This window comes from Camelus dromedarius, unplaced genomic scaffold (genome assembly GCF_036321535.1).
Source record: "Camelus dromedarius isolate mCamDro1 unplaced genomic scaffold, mCamDro1.pat HAP1_SCAFFOLD_121, whole genome shotgun sequence".
NCBI classification, from domain to species: domain Eukaryota; kingdom Metazoa; phylum Chordata; class Mammalia; order Artiodactyla; family Camelidae; genus Camelus; species Camelus dromedarius.
In genome coordinates this window covers 811,114-827,652 of record NW_026989801.1, presented here as the reverse complement: position 1 = coordinate 827,652, position 16,539 = coordinate 811,114, and positions in this window count along the sequence as shown.

Here is a 16,539-nt window from a genome sequence, read left to right as displayed (position 1 = left end):
TAACATCAAGAAAATCACAAGCATTTACGATGTAATCAGAACTACCTGAGGATCTGTGAAACTTGTTGAGTTGGTGGATTTTTTAAAATGTCTTAAAACATTTTGTTTTTACAAAGATTACAGGAGTAAGAGAAGATAAATTTTAATCAACTCTTAATATTTTTTTCCTGGTTGATGTGATATAATTAAATGTGGGGAAAAAAGGTAAATTCTAAAAGGAGACACTACCTTGATGGTTTTCTATGGAGGAAACTCAAGCAGGAGGAAGTTTAATTTAAAAACATAAATTACTGCTCTTTATAATACATTCTAAGTTGTCATTCTTTTGAATGCCTTCCTTTCCAAACAGGTGTGTTATTCTGGGAGATCATCAGGACTTCTGGGTGTTTGGAGGTACTGACCTAACCAGTGGAACTGCTGATTTATAAGAAGTTGTCCAGAATTTTGGAAAACTGATTAGTAGAGGTAAATAATGTTTCCTTGGCAAGTGATGACAGAAAGTGACTTGAGTGAATTTTCCTTTGTTTTTAGGCAGATGTACCTAACCATGTATGTTAACAATGATTACAGGCTGGAGACCGAGAAGAACTACCATTTTTGCCAGCTGGGATGCAGAAAAATTTGGACTTCTGGGTTCCACAAATGGGCTGAGGTAACTAAGACAGAAAACGTATCTTCTTGGTCAACATGTATCTCAGGGTAATCACAGATGTGTTCCATTACCTGATATTGTTTTAATTTGGATAAATACTCAAGAAAATTTAAGAAATAGAGTTTGCTTTTGCTTTTACATCAGATTGTTAAAACAGAACAACCTCTTAATTACTAAGTACAAACCAAGTTTTTCATTATTTTTAAAATATTTTAGTTTCTATTTGTTTTGTGATAAGTAAGTAAAATCTGTAAGCTCAGAAAATAGTCAAACCTAGGAAGCTGCTTCTGACAAGTGAATTAGCTTATTGAAAATCTGATATAGATCCTTGGCATTAATTTTCAAGTTTTTACAGTTTCCTTGGATTTTTTCTATCTAGGAAAACAACATGCTCTTTTAAGATGACTATACTCTGATTATAGTCTCTCCTTTATGGATTCCGTACTAAATTGTAACCATAGGTATATTTTACCATTTACAAAAGTGCCTGATTGGGAAGTATAATACAATGATTTTGTAAATTGAATTACTCTAAAATTTCAAGGATTTATTTTTAATTCAATTATGATTAATTTTCATTTGTCACTGGCTCTTAATGCTTTATTTTAAAGTGTCTTTCATAGGCCCCCTTCTTTCGTCTTCTTCCCTTAGGCTCTCTGTCCAGTAACTCTAAGTTCTTACATGTTCATGGTAGGCTTGTGTGTTTTTTTTAAAGGCAGGTGCACCAAAAAGCACTTTCCTGTGACTATCCTCTGTTTTGTTCATCATTTATGAGTCCAAATTTTATAGAATTGATTTGAAGAATGTCATATCTTTCTTATCATTGTGTCTGGTTTTTAAAATGCTTTCCTTCTGACTCATTTCTGCATACTTTAAAATAATAATATGAATTAAATAAGTATGGGAATAAAATCACAGTTACTTGTATCACATTTGATTCCATTTATATTGCAAAGTCTTATTATTATGTTGGTGTTATGAACATGCATTTCATAATACACTTATTTAGATGAATCAGATCTTATTCATTAAGGTCATTTACTTTTAGAAATATGTAATTTCTTGTGAATACATGTATATAGAAATACATGTGTCTTTCTATAATTTAAGCAGCTTAGAATACAGATAAAAAAAATCCAAGATACAAGATAATATGCCTTGCATTAATTTAAATTCATGTGAGTTAAAAGACAATTTGAATATTGTTTCCCATTTTCTACTAGCTTCTTGATCATATTCAGCAGCACATTTACCTTTACATATAGTTAAGGAATCTTTTTTATTTCTACTGTAGCTCTGTCATAATGGAAACTCTGCAGCAGAATCAGCTGTCATCTATCCCGTGTGGCCAAGTGCAGAGGTGAGAATTCTCATTTGTGGGATGACCACTCACAGCTTTAAATGTTTTTACTGTAACTGCTCTTATAAGGTAGCAAGCTAGAGAGAGTGAGAGAGAGAAATAGAGAGAAGAAAAGAGTTCTCTCCGCATATTCCCATGTGTGTGATGGCATTAGTCTTCTTCTGTATTTTTCTAGAATGTGTGTGCGTGTGTGCATGTATGTGTGAGAGAGAAATGTCTTGTCTTTGTCCTAATAGCCACTCTTCTCTCCCTCTAGTTTTTTCTCTATCCTCCCCTCCTTTCTTTTTCTTTTTCATCAATATCTTCTCTTTCCAAAAATTCTTGATAAATCAAATTTCCAACTTCCTCACTTTTAATATGGTAAAGTTACTTGGATCCCCAACGTCAAGGGATCTCATAATTTAATGTCTGTAAGGATTTCCAGGGACACCTTTTAAAAGTACAGATTTCCAGGCCTTACTTTGAGCAGTTCTCTTCCAGTAGATCCAGGGTGAGGCTGAGCATCTCCGAGCCTTCCCCCTTCATATTATGGTGCAGGGGATCAGGGGCAGTTTTCCTCTGGGTCTCCGTGCTGTTGCTATGAAAAGTGGCTACAGCATCACTAATATTTTTCTTTCTTGTTTTAATTGCATTAATATTATCAAGCAGTTAATAGCATTTTCTTAAAATTATGGTCAAAGGCATAGGCGTTTGATTTATAATGGTATCTGCAAACCACTCTTTTACTGAATTAATTTGTTTGTTTTGCTTGTATTTCCACAATTGTAAACGCTGTGAGTTAAGTGACTGCTTTTCTTCAACTACAGGAGAATGTGAAAACACTCCAGGAGAGAGAGGTTGCATATATCAATGCAGACTCATACACAGAAGGTAAATTTTATTTCAGATTGTCATTAAATAGTATACCAGTATTTAAGTCTGTCAAGTCCAACTCATAAACTAGGATTATCCTCTTTCTATGAGATGCCTCAATAATACCTCCATTTCTCCATTTTACCAGAGAGAACATTATTATGATTCAAATGAATCAATATGATTCATAACTAAGCTATTGATCCTAATTTCTTTAGTATATTTACCATTGGCCTATCTTGGATTACTACTTAAAACTTTAGTACTTTTGACATTCTTCCTGTGGAGCTATTTTTAAAAGTTGGGGTAAAGTATTTCATACAGAAATAGTTCCTGTATGTATTGGACCAACTCTGAAATAAGCACCCACTACAGACTTCCTTTTGACCCTGACATGTGGCATGTGCATCTGTAGGCTTTCATCATATTATGGTTATTTCTAGGTAAGTGTCACAGGACACATGTTAGTTACTGACATGCTCTAGTCTAAAGTCTTGATATTGAATTGAATGAATGAATAAAAACATGAACATTATGGCCTTACCACTTCCTTTGCCAAAGACCCCTAGGTACTGCTGCCGTAATGAGCAATGGCCCTTACTGTTACTGCAGGAGCTGCGGCCTTAGCAGCAGAGTCCGCCTCTGCAGTCTCCTATCCCGAGTGTGTGCTGCAGCCTCTCTGGCTCCTGAAGAGTTATTTCCACCTTGTGTTTTAGTTTTAGCCAGACTGTTTGTCTGTCTGTCTATTTATCTACCTACCTATCTATCTATTCTAAAATCTTATTTATTTTTTTATACTGAAGTACATTTGATTTATAATGTTAGTTTCAGGTGTACAGCAAAGTTACACAGTTATATACATATACATATACATATACATATACATTTTTAGATTCTTTTCCATTATAGGTTATATAAATACTGAATATAATTCCCTGTGCTATACAGTAGGTCCTTGTTGTTTATCTGTTTCATATATAATAGTGTATATCTGTTAATCCTGAACTCCTAACATCTCTCTTCCCTTCCCCCTTTCCCCTTGGGTAACCATAGTTTCTTTTCTATGTCGTGAATCTATTTCTGGTTTGTAAATAAGTTCATTTGTATCATTTTTTTGTTTGTTTACATTCCACATATAAGTGATATAATTTGATATTTGCCTTTCTCTGTCTGACATACTTCACTGAATATGATAATCTGTAGGGTCCACCCTATTTTTAATTCTCCAGGAATGATGCCTTCAATTTGAAATCTGTTATATCTTGTTTATAATTAGAAAATAAAGTTAGAATTAAATACAGGTTTGAAGTCCATTTGGAGGTATTAAAATACTCTCTTATTTATTTTGCAGGCAATTATACCCTCAGAGTTGACTGTACACCTCTTCTTTTCCAGTTGGTATATAAACTGACAAAAGAGGTATGTAAATAGATCTGTCATAATGTTTTCTGATGAGTAGATAAGTCAATAACTTTTGTTTTCTAAATTACTAATATTTAAACTGGTGACAGACATAGCTGATTTGTATAAATAACAAATCAGAACGAGCTTTAATACACTTCTTATGTGACATAACTATGAGAACAGTAGTGCTAGTCTCTGTTCTAATAATAGTTCCTAATAATTGTATACATTTGTTAAAATGTGCAGGGTCTGTTGTTTCATGGGGCAGAGTCTCTTTGATGTAACAGAAAGAATACTGAGCTGGGATGGGGAAGCCTTGGCTGTGAAGATTGCCTTGGCTATTCATTCATTCATTCATTCAGCAAGTATTTATTATGTGGTTACTATGTATCAGGTCCTATGAAATGAATTCTAGCAGCAACAGTGATAAAAGGACAAGGTTACTGAATCCAAATACTTTGTAATCTAGAGAGGCCACAGACCTGTAAATGAGGACTCATACTTCACTTGAATATTGGATACTATATACAGTGGAGAACAATTGCGGAAGAGAGAAGCTAAGACCCTGGGGTAGCTGGTGAGGTTGGAAAGCATTAGAAGGTGTTCACAGAAGGATTAGTGGTTAGGCTGTAAAATGGAAGGATGTGAAAGTGGGGAGAAGGTTTCTCCTCAGAGGACACAAGAGCTAATAAAGACATGGATGTGTGAAAGAACATTTCCTGACCTCTGGGTAATGCAATATAACCTAAATGTAAGGTTTTGGTGAAAAAGCTGGTAAGAAACTGACACATAGGCCTAAATGTTCATAAATCTGGTGATGGAGAAATTAAAGAATCTTTAACAAGTTTGTACATTATCATTTTTATTCATTAGAAAAATTACTCTGTATCAGTGCAGTGAATAGGTTAAGCTGTAGTAAGCCTAAAAGCAAAATGGAAATAATTCCACATACTTATTTAGCGCACAGGAATTTATAAATACTAGTTATTGATGTAAAAAGTACTCTGAAAATGCTAATGCACTCTGAATCTCTAAAAATTATGTGATCTACTCATTGAGAATATGTGTGCTTCATTTAAATAACCCCCCATTATAGAATTTAACTGTAGAAATGTTTCTTTCAAGTAGGTATCACTTAGATGACAGTGGGAAGTAGATGTCACATCTCTGTGGTCCTGTTTCCCAATCGCCCTTCATCTTGCCCTGTCCTTTTCACTGTTAGTGTCTTTAACACCTCATCCTCCCAAGTGAGCATCCTCCCATGCCCATCACAACTCCCACCATACTGGGAAGCTTAGGTCCTTGATCCTTTTATTGAAATGTCCCATAAAAACATCTTATCTAAAAGCACGCTGTAAAGACAGCCCTTGTTGGGGAATCCTTCTCAGGAGATACATTTACACTCTGTCCTACAGAGGAGGCTCCTGCCTTTATAGGAGGGGTAGTAAGAATTTTAGGACCAAGAAGGAGAAGCTTAGGTCTATCCCCTTTGTACATTTATTTAATAAGTATTAAATGTGTAAGTGGTTACCATAATGACAGGATAGATCAAACAGAGATTCTGCTATTAGTGTGTTACCTGTGTAGCCAGGAGAGACTATGATCAAGAATTTTCAAATCCAAGATAGAGATTAAAATCACCAAAGTGAATACAGATAAAAGTGTGGGAAGCAAAAAATAAATATCTTAGTTTATTATTTTACATGTTGGAATTAAACAGCCTGCTTAATGGGAAATTGCAATTTTTTTTCCAATTTTAAAGCCTCTTTTATGTTAATTTGAATTTACTTTGCATGCCACTTGTATTAGATACAGTATATTTGTCTTTCAGAGTTTTTGTTTTAGGTAGTTTTTTTAACAGTTTAACTGGGAAATTAAAATGTATCTTTAGAAGTTACATTATCAGGATGAACTAATTAATTGTCCAGAAGAGAAGAGTGAGATTTTATAATCTTTTTTGATTTGATTGTCAGTGGAGGAATCAGACATCATTCATCTGGAGAAATGCTGTTGGTTGCTGAGGGCTCAATCCCGAACTGGATGATTTGATTTAGAGACATTTGGCCCATTGGCTTCACCACCAATTTGTCCATCTCTGAGTGAAGATGGGAATCCTTCTATTTTCTACAAATGTTCTTTGGTAAACACGTGAGCCTTGTTCCACCTTTGGAGCCTTGTGTAAGTTGGTTTACCTTTCTGCACCTGAATATTCTCATATATAAAATCAGTTTGACCAAGACAATCATTATGAAACTGTGCTCCAGTGCGGTGCCTCAGCATCTGGTGCAAGGTCAGGGTGGTGGACACTGAATAGGCAAAGCTCTAGCTTCCACACGTGACCTCACCTCTTCCTCAGCTGAGTAGTGTCTATTGTATTTCTTTTATATAGAAGAAGGTTCCACTGCTGTATCCTTCCCCCACCCTTAAAAAATTAAGAAACCACTGGACTAGACCATCTCTAAGGTCCCCACTTAGCTCTAAACTTTCCACTACTATATATATATATATATGTATAGTATATATATATATATATTAAATGAGGTTTACAAGGAGTAGTTGTGGCTGATAATCACAAAAACTATTTGAAATCTGAAAGCTTGGGTTCTGCTTCTGATTCAGACCTTTTTAAAAAAATTTCTTACTTTTAGCAAGTCATTTAACTACTTCTTAGCTTCAATTTTCTGCTCTTTGAGGGCACAGAATTAGATTCTTGAAATAGACAGTCTATTCTTCAGGTTTCTAGTGTGTTTTAGTAATATTTGTTAGGGGAGCTAGAACAGACAGGGCTTCCACTTCAGCAGTGCAGTTATGTTTTTACCTTTTTAGAATTAGAGATTGAGAAATCATTTCATTTGAAAACAAAATGATTCCATTTATTTTTTATGAAAAGTTTAAAAACCACAAGATTAGATTATAAATTGCCCTTTATTTCTGAAATTTAATATATTTATTTATACAGATTAAGTGGTACAATGAAGACTGCAGTACAGAATTTCTTTCTCTTATAATATAGTGTGTTAGTTTTCTTTGCTTCATGAAGGAGTTGTATGAAGCTTGTTAATAACAACACAGTATATCTTTGATAGAGTTCAACTTTTCTTCTTCTTTTTTCTTTTTTCTTCTTAGTCTTTCCAAATTAGGATAATTGTGGTCTCTGACTTTTTTCCAGTTAAATTTTTAAAATATATTTTTATTTTTTACATTCTACAATCGCTTTTGACTTTTGGAATTAATATAAGATAGAGACAGGTAGGCAGACAAAACCAAACACTAAATGATAGTATTTTCTTCTAGGAAGTTAAATTTTGGTTATAATTATTCCAGGGGAAAAAAAAAAACTTCCTAAGACAGTGGAAACTACTGATAACTTTTAAAAACTAAGTCAGTTTATGCGAGTCATGCCTCCTTTCATAAGCATGTCATTATTAACAGGAAGTTTGTTGGCTGTGATTTATTCTGTGTTCCTATTTTACAGGTTTATTTAATGCTTTTGGTGAAAATCATGACAGCCACATAGATTTTAAGGAGATATCCTGTGGGTTATCAGCTTGTTGCAGAGGACCTCTGGCTGAAAGACAGAAATGTAAGTGTGTTAAACATCACAAAATTTGGAAGCTATACAGAGAAAAAAATTAGCATCCATTCATGTAAAAAATCATCTGATTAAGGCTTGAATTTTCATCCCTTTCGCAAATAGCAATCTCTTGCTGAGGTTTTACTGAGGTCAGTGTAAAGGTTCAATCATCTATTCTTTTTTACTGTGGAGTAATTTAAGATCTTTGTTATTAATAATGGTTGATTTTCCAGATGAATGTACAATTCATGATAAATGAACTACATCATTCATGATGTGTTTGAAAATGTTAAGCATATAGAAAATATTTTCTGGTAGTCTATGTAGAAAATTTGTCTAGCTTAACTTGAATTCCAACTTATTTTCTAGCACTGTGTATATTGATATTAGCAAAATTAAATTTATGATAAAACAATTTTATTAAATACTAAATTTATCTTTTAAACCTAGCTAAAATATTATAGCGTAATTTATAAGCATATTACATTAATAAATCTTAACCATATTTGGTTAGGAAAATGCAGCAGTTTACATTTAATTGGAACCTAATTCTTATATATTCACTAGGGTCATTATCTCTGCATATTTCTAAAATACAGCTTCACAAATACTGCGTATTTTGGGTATGATACTTATTAGTTCAATATTCTTTTGTAATGTTGTACTGTGATGCACTCAGTTAATTTAATAGCATAATTGTTACACGGGTGTGTGAAGTAGATAATTATTTAATCTTAAAACTTTAGATTTCTTTTATCTTCCCTGATAGTATACCATTACTCTAACCTGGCTTTATGATAGATTATTTGTTCACATTAAAGTTCTGGTATTAAAGAGGCTGAAGTCTTTGTTTCTCAATTGAGTTTAATTATTTTCTTAAATTTTTTTTTAATTTATTTTTTGCCAGTGGACTAGTGGAAGTTAACCAACTAGACTAACTAGCAATTTTGCTGATATTGATGTTAATTAGCAAAGTGCTGATATTTTGGATTTTTAGCTTGTTGTATATAAACTTCATTGAAGATTTGAGATTGTTCTTAGGCAAAAATATTGGGTGCACATTAATTACACTGGAGAGGCAAAATCTTTATACAGTCATCTCTCATTATCTGCTGAGGATTGGTTCTGAGACCCCTTCAGATACCAAATCCATGGATGCTCAAGTCCTTATGTAAAATGGCATAGTATTTGCATATAACCTATGCACATCCTCCTGTATACTTTCAATCATCTCTAGGTTACTTGTAATACCTAATACAATGTAATTATTTGTAAATACAATGTAAATGATATGTAAATAGTTGTCAGTGAATAGCAAATTCAAGTTTTGCTTTTGAGAACTTTCTGGGAAAATTTATATATATATATATATAATTTTTGATCTATTGTTTATACCTGTGAATGCAGAACCAATGGATACAGGGGGCTGACTGTACCAGCTTTTTGTTGATTCTTAATATAGATGGAATATTTTCAACATTGTAAGAATCAACTCTGAAGTGATCAGTTTTAAATATTAGAAATTAATTTAAAAGCTTGAATTACCTTCTCAAAATCTGTGAGATATTCTATAGTAACTTGGCCCTTCTTTTTCAGTTTGCAAGAAATTTAACTTTAGATTTAGGTGAAGGATAGAGTTCTCTAAGCTGGCTAGTGATATAAGGAGAGAGACTTGTGAAGTGTACAGGAATTCCTACAAGTTCAAAGGACTTTAATGACACAATCTCCTCCAAATAAGAACTTAATCCAGAATGTAATTGTTTGAGGAACTAAGTAATTTTACTAGGGCAGCTTGTAATAAAATGTATTATACTTCAGAATATGAAAGTAATTTCCCTCCATAAGAGTTTCTTTTCTTTAGTTTGCTTCAAGGTATTTGATGTTGACGGTGATGGAGTTCTCTCTAGGGTTGAACTGAGAGACACGTGGTTGCACATTTAGAGGTCTGGAAGGACAACTGCACCGATGATACCCTGGTAAAGTCTGATTGTATACATCTTCTTGAATGTAAACTTCCAACAGGAACATAGAGTGAAGAATTTTTTAAAAGAGGTTGAGAAAAAGATTTCTTACTACTTCTAGGTTCTATATTATGCTACTCAAAATATTCATAGCCAAAGATGCAAAATTGGGAAGAGAATTTGCCTTAGAAAATTTAATAAGCTGAATGTATTATATTAAAAAAATGAAACCACTGGAAAATTGTCATAAATTTTTAAGGCAAACAAGCAATCTATTTCTGTAATTAAAAAAAGAAAAAAAAAGTTGACCGAAAATACTTTATACTTCAGCTACTGGCTAATTAAATTATACCTTCTCTATCCTAACTACTGATTTGGGTTTCTGGTTTTAAAGGAATTACATGTGGATGTATCCAACATTGTAGAAGATACATAGAATGCACATGACACCACAAAGGTGAGTCTAGCAGAGACTAATTTATTCTTTTCTAAAAATACATTATATTCTGAATTGTTATACATACCTTACATGTACATACTTGAATCTCTTCTACATCATCCCTGCTAAAAGCTTATTTGGACCTGTGGTTACAATTCCTCCAAGTTGTCCCTAAGGAAATCCCATTCCACCTTTAAACAACTCCATTAAGTGTTATTTACATAAAAACATTATATTTTATAAGCTAGGCATTTTATAAAAATTAAGTAGAGACAGCCCTTGCCATCTGTAGTTTATAATCTTTACTTCTCCCATTTTATTACATTATGGTAAGACAAAGCTTATATTGAGCAAAAGAAGCCATAGAATAAAAGAACACATTGTACAATTCAATTTATATGAAGTTCTAGAACAGAGACAACTCATGTTAATAAGTGTTACAATAGTGATTTTGGAGATGGGTGATTTAACTGGGAAGGACCATAGGATATCTGGGATGATGGGAATTATTTTTTATCTCAATCTGGGTGGTGTATATAGTTTTAAATTTTTTTTTTCAATAATATTGGTGAGGGTCTGTTCTAAGTTTTTTAATAGCAGCCAGAATAAGTGTATAATAGCAGAAACAAACATGTACTTTACTAAGAATAAAGCCTTGAATTTTTTTTAGTTTCACAACATTTATTAAAGATATTATAATAGGTTTGCCTTAATGTCTATGTATCCCTGTGAAACTGAAGATAATCCATATATGTGAGACACATATGAGTTAATTTGACCCTTTCTATTCAAATGTTGACATGTACCAAGTAGCAGATGGAAGGATGTAGACCACAGTGGTCTTATACAGGCTTAGAAAAATAAGTAACTTTTTTTTTCAATCACAAATCCAGAAGAAATCATCATAGTCTTATTAACTGACACTCAACAGAAATAAATAATAGAAATGAATTTTTCTGGGCTTGATCTTTGTTTGGCAATTCAGATAACTGTCTTCATTTACTTTTCTGCCCAAAACTAAGGTAGCCATTTCTATTTGGTATATATGAATACAGAAACATAGGAAAGTTTCTGTTAGGAAATACCTTATGTAGAGATACAATTTCCATTGCCTTTTTTCTGGGTGTTTGATAAATATGGAAGTTATCATCGCTGTCTATTTTTATGTAAGACCGTGTTTCTTCTTATGGCTGTACTTTTGAACATTAAAAAAAAAGATCATTTAGCTGCTCCATCTCCGTGTAACCATAATAATGAAATGGTAAAAATTTAGAATAGAATTTGGATCTTTCAAACAAACCTATTACCCATATTCACTGGTGACTAGACTGTGACAATATTACCCATTATTTTGTACCATTACATTGGTATTAATATACTTTTATGGAAGTTGCATCATGAAAGCCAATAATTACCATCATAGTGCTTTAAAATCTTTTCTTATAATAAATGGTATTATATATTGAATGAATACATGAATATCATTAATAATAAATATTAAATATCATTAAATAATAAATCATTAAATAATAAAAATATAATTAAGTAATAAAAGCTAAGAACATTATTATTCATCTAGGATTGTTAAGGTGATTGTTCAAAACATGAAGTAAGAAGCATTTGGTTATATTTTTGCCTGCCAAGAAATATTGCCTACTGTATATAAATGTAATTTTTGGTACACTTTGACACCAAAAAAAAAAATACTGCTTTATTCAACTTGTGAAAGCAATGTTAAATTTTATTTTGAGGAAATGTTAATATAGATACTCATTTATTATATATATTTAGTTCTTTTAAATCTCTTAAGAAGTCTAATAATATTGCCAGATGTTTTAAAGAAGATCTTAGAAAATTGTTAGGGTCAAAGGGCATAATCCAGAGAGTTTGGAAAGATGCTTTCAAAGTTAGTAAATAGTCCTTTTTCTCTAACCAGAACCTTTTGTGGGTTCTGTTAGTAAACTTCACCTTGAACCAGAAGATACTGTGAGTTATTTCCCAGGTCTTACTGGAGGAAGAAGATTTTTGGTGATAAATTGCCCACGTTGTGACTGACTACTTCAGAGTTTGGTTACTTTTGAACTTATTCTTGCTGGCCTACTTTCAGATGAACACATAGCATCTACATTAAATCATTAGTTTTCTTTCAGACAAATGACCATTGCAAGTTTAATAAAACAGATTTTATTCAAATAATATAAGAAGATGAAGATTTAAGATATTCTTAAATATAGTTTCTCTTTCAGAATGGCCATCTTAACTCTAGAGGAATATCATATCTGGAGTGTGAAAAATGTTCTTGCCAATGAGTTTTTGAATCTACTTTTCCAGGTATGTTTAAGGTAAATGACAGAGACCGAGGGCAGTGGTACCAGTAGTTCTACATCTTTTCCATTATGTAGTAGTTAGACAACTAGACTACAAAACCATATATTGTCAAAAGAACTGCATTAACCTGTACACCACCTGCAGATGGTAAGTTAGAGCGTGCATGCTTCTCAGAGTCACAATGTGCATGATAGGAAAGTAGAGTATAGCTGATAATGTTTATCTTAATAACTCATGATAGAGCAGATTGTAGACACATAGAAAAGAATTTAAAAAGTAAAAGCCATTATAATTTGCTATTTTTCTTTACTTTTTTTTTTTTTTAAGACCCTTCCTAACAAGTAAGGCAGTGTGGACAGAGACATAGATCATAAGTCGGCAGCTGTAAATTTTTCACAAAGTATACAATCTTTCCAGTTAGGAGGTTATTTTAGATGCAAATCTGTTTCTTAATTTTCTTTTATTCTTTCTTTCTTTCTTTCTTTCTTTCTTTTTTTTAATTTAATTCTTTAGAAGGTCCAAAAAAGATTGAAGGAGAAAGGAGGAAAAAAAGCTGTCAGGGGTGAACATGAAATCATAAAACTTGCCAGATTTTAACTATTTTCCAGTTAAAGTAGTTCTCTTTGCTCCAATTTAAAGAAACAACTTATAGTTTCCCATTTTTCATAGTTCTTCATAAATATATGTTGATTTAATAGTATTTTACAGGGTGTGAGTAGGGACAGACTGGAAGTTCAAGATTTGTAAATACTGACAGGTATATATAGAATAGATAAACAAGTTTATACTGTATAGCACAGGGAAATATATTCAAAATTTTGTAGTAGCTCATGGGGAAAAATATGAAAACAAATATACGTATATTCGTAAAGTACTGAAAAATTGTGCTGTACACCAGAAATTGACACAACATTGTAAACGGACTATAACTCAGTAAAAAAATAAAAATAAGATAAAACTGTTAGAACACTATAAAAAAAGTAGTATTTTAGATTTTTCTTATTTTATTCTCCTTTTCTTATAAAAGCACCCCTATGAAGTTCAATAAGGCTTGATATCTTTATATCTATCATGATTCTCCATTGTAAATACAGAGTAACCTGCCTGTGACACAGCTGTGTTAGAATAAATGAAAATTGAACTCTTCCTGACAGCTAATAATTAATGTATATTTAAAGCATATGAAATCTGATAAGTCTATGATACCTATTTAAATCAATCAGTTGCTCCACTGTCAGTTATCAGCCAGGATCTAAGTTGATGTCTTTATAAAATATAAATACATATAAAAATAATATAAACCTACTATAAACAGAAATGACTTGCTTAGTAATATGGAAATTAAGCAGCTATTTTTATCTCATTTAAAATGATGTCCTCAATTACTTTAAGTTATCATTAATTATATAAACATTTTGACCACTTAAGTTTGTGTCTGAGTCACCTTGCAGCTCTTACATAGCAAAGCATTTTGAACTTTTATATTGCCTTTCCTATTTTCTCATGTTATTCAGGGGCTTGCATAGGCACTATTTTTTCTAGGACTCTATAAACAGTTGTATGCCTGAGATTTTCTTTTGTGTCTGTGTTTCTAGCATTATATTACTGACAGATTTTTTTGTTGGTTATCAATCTAATTTTTTTTCTTGGTATATATAGTCCTTTCAGCCCTTTCAAATATATATATATGTAGTCAGTTTACAATGTGTCAATTTCTGGTGTACAGCACAATGCTTCAGTCATACATGAACATACATATATTAATTTTCATACTCTTTTTCACCATAAGTTACTACAAAACAGTATTGGATATAGTTCCTTGTGCTATACAGTATGAACTTGTTTATAAATTGGGAGTTTGAGATTTGCAGGTACTAAATATTAACATTACATTTTATGATGCTTACTTTATCCCATATTCAGACATGCTTTTAAAACTTAATTTTCACTTAATATATAAGTAATCAGACTTACTCTAAATTGTTTTATTTTCTGTCTGTTTCTAAAATAGAATTAGCTAGTAAATTCAGTGATAAAAGCTTGAATTATACTTTTATTTTATTTGCCAAGATCCCACTCCTGGCTGACCATTTTGGGTATTTAAGTATAAAGTAAGTAAATGTCAGTAGAATTAGGAAACCATTCCTGTGGTAATATTGTTTTCAGTCCTTTCAAATAAACTCAGTGCCCAATATTTTGCAGAGGAAGCACTCTAAACATGATCAGGATCTTCTATCTTGTACGTTTGTCAGAAAGCGTCAAATGTTAAACAGTTTGATAAGCAGAATAGTGCACCACACTGACCCCTACCTATATCCATGCTCTAATCCTGAAATCTGTGAATATGTTATTTTACATGGCAAAGGGGATTTTGCAGATGTATCAGGTTAAGGACTCTGAGACAGGGAGATTAGCCTGGATTATCTACATGGGCCTAGTCTAACAACAGGAGTCCTTAAAAATTGAAAATCTTTCCCAGCTGTGGTCAGAAAGATATGACTTTGGAAGAAGGATTAGAAAGCTGTAAAGCTGTTAGCTTTGAAGATAGAGGAAGGGCCATGGGTAAAGAAATGTGGGTGAACTCTAGAAGCTGGAAAAGACAAGGAAATATATTCTTCCTTTGACCTACAGAAGGGCATACAGCCCTGCTGACATCTTGATTTTTAGCCAAATGATACCTGTTCCTGACTTGACCTACAGAACCATAAAATAATAAGCTTGTGTTGCTTTAAGCTGCAAAATTTGTGATAATTTGTTACAGCAGTGATAAAAATAAATATAGGGGAGTTAATCCAACTTTATGGATTGGAGGGCTCAGCATTTTAAAGATGTCAGTTCCCCTTCAACTGATTCAAAGTTTTATATGTGCACATCAAAATCCCCAACAGTTAATTGTTGTTACTGTTTTTTTGTAGAACTTGACAAGCTGATTCTAAATACATAGAGAAGCGTGAAGGGCCAACAATAGCCAAGATGATATTAAAGAACAATGTTAAAGGACTTATAAAACAATATTAAGTCTATGTGATAACTACCTAAAGTTAGACATATAGACCAATGGAACAGCATTGAATTAAACCCTGTACCATACATGAACAGTAACTTTAGATAGATTATAAATCTAATATATTTGAAACATAAAGCAAAGCATCTGGGGGAGGGTAAAGCTCAGGTGGAATGTGTGCTTAGCATGCATAAGGTCTTGGGTTCAACTCCCAGTACCTCCATAAAAATAAATAACCTAATCCCCCACCAAAATAAAGCATCTAGAAAATAGTGTAGGAGATAGTTTAATGACTTTGAAGTGGCAAAGATTTCTTAAACCAGACAAAGCATGAAACATAAAAGAAGAGTTTTAAGTTGGACTTCAGTAAAATTAAGAATTATTTTTATCAAGAGATACCATTAAGAAAGTGAAAAGCTAAGCCACACGGTGGGAAAATATATTTACTATACCTATATCCAACAAAAGACTTGTATCTAGAGCATATAAAGAACAAAAACCAGTGGAGAAAAAGGCAGAACCTCAATATTAAAATATGCAAAATAATTGAACAGGTGCTTCACAAACACACAAAAAAATCCACATAAGCTATGAAAAGGGGCTGACCTCTTTAGTAATAATGGAAATACGTACTAAAACCACACTTGGAACACCATTAGACATCCACTACAATAGTTAGTTGTTAAGTGATATGAAGCATTGGTGAGGGCAACAAGCAATGGGGACTCTTACACATGGCCAGGGGGAATATAGATTCTTACATATACTTTGGAAATAGGCTTTTTGAATGAAAGTTATATATGTGTGTGTGTGTGTGTGTGTATATATGTACACACACACACATACACATACACACACACCCACACCCTATTACCAAGGGTAACCCATGTGTGTACCCTTCAGAAACTTCTACATCTGAGCACCAAAGGACATCCAGAAAATTCTCATAATCACTATTTGTTATA